Below are 922 nucleotides of genomic sequence, written 5' to 3' on the forward strand. Positions count from 1 at the left end.
TCTGTCAGTCCGTATTTCAGTTGTGATGTGTTCTAATCAATGTTTGGGTGTCTACATCCCAGGCCGCATTTCTAGTCACACCATCCAGCAGTTGTCACCGAATGTCGAAGCAACGGTTTCAGGAGTACTTGCAAAAGCTGACAGTCAATTAGTAGACCTGGGTCAACAACATGGGGTGATTTACTGGTGGCCTGTCCTTTTATCGTTTCTCAAAAATTTAAAGATCCGAAACGTGTCTCTAGTTTGGATCTGAAGGTGGTTCCATCAACTTTAAGGTAGATTTCCATTGACATAACTTCTTTGCTACGAAATATGTCCTTTTGAAAAGAGTATCTAGTTTTGAGGCTGTTCGTCTTGAAGATTTGTAAACTTGCGGTGATAAGAACCCAAGTTACACACACGTTGGACTTCCCTTGGCAGGAGCGAAGGACTGCGTGAATAGTGGACGTTGTCTGGTCGGACAACAGAGCGACAGGTCTGAAGTCAACGCCATAAAAGGTGCAGATTCTCGCTATAATGTTGAAAAGGAGTGACTGGAGTCGTCGATCGAAGCCTCTTTTCTTAGTCTGACGGCGCCAAAAAATTGTACATAAATTGAAGGAATGAAGCGGAACAAAAAACAAACCTCACTATCGTTGAATTCTATGTATTCCTCATGATCTAAAAGATTGCGTCATGACGGTCATCTCTTTGCTCGGCAAAAAAGTTTGTTGATGATGATGATGAAAGGGCGGCACGCACCCTGTGGCGTTTTGTACCTATATTTTACTTCCATTATAACACTACTTATTTCATCAGTTGCATAATCGTTTTTTGTTTTATACGAAAAACTGAAAAAACGTGCACTTGTACAATTGCACAGAATATAAGCGTGGTCAAGTGCTTCGACTCTCTCTTCTGATTTCGCTCGCGCTTGCAGCGG

Source organism: Opisthorchis viverrini, assembly GCF_000715545.1.
Source record: "Opisthorchis viverrini unplaced genomic scaffold opera_v5_96, whole genome shotgun sequence".
NCBI classification, from domain to species: domain Eukaryota; kingdom Metazoa; phylum Platyhelminthes; class Trematoda; order Opisthorchiida; family Opisthorchiidae; genus Opisthorchis; species Opisthorchis viverrini.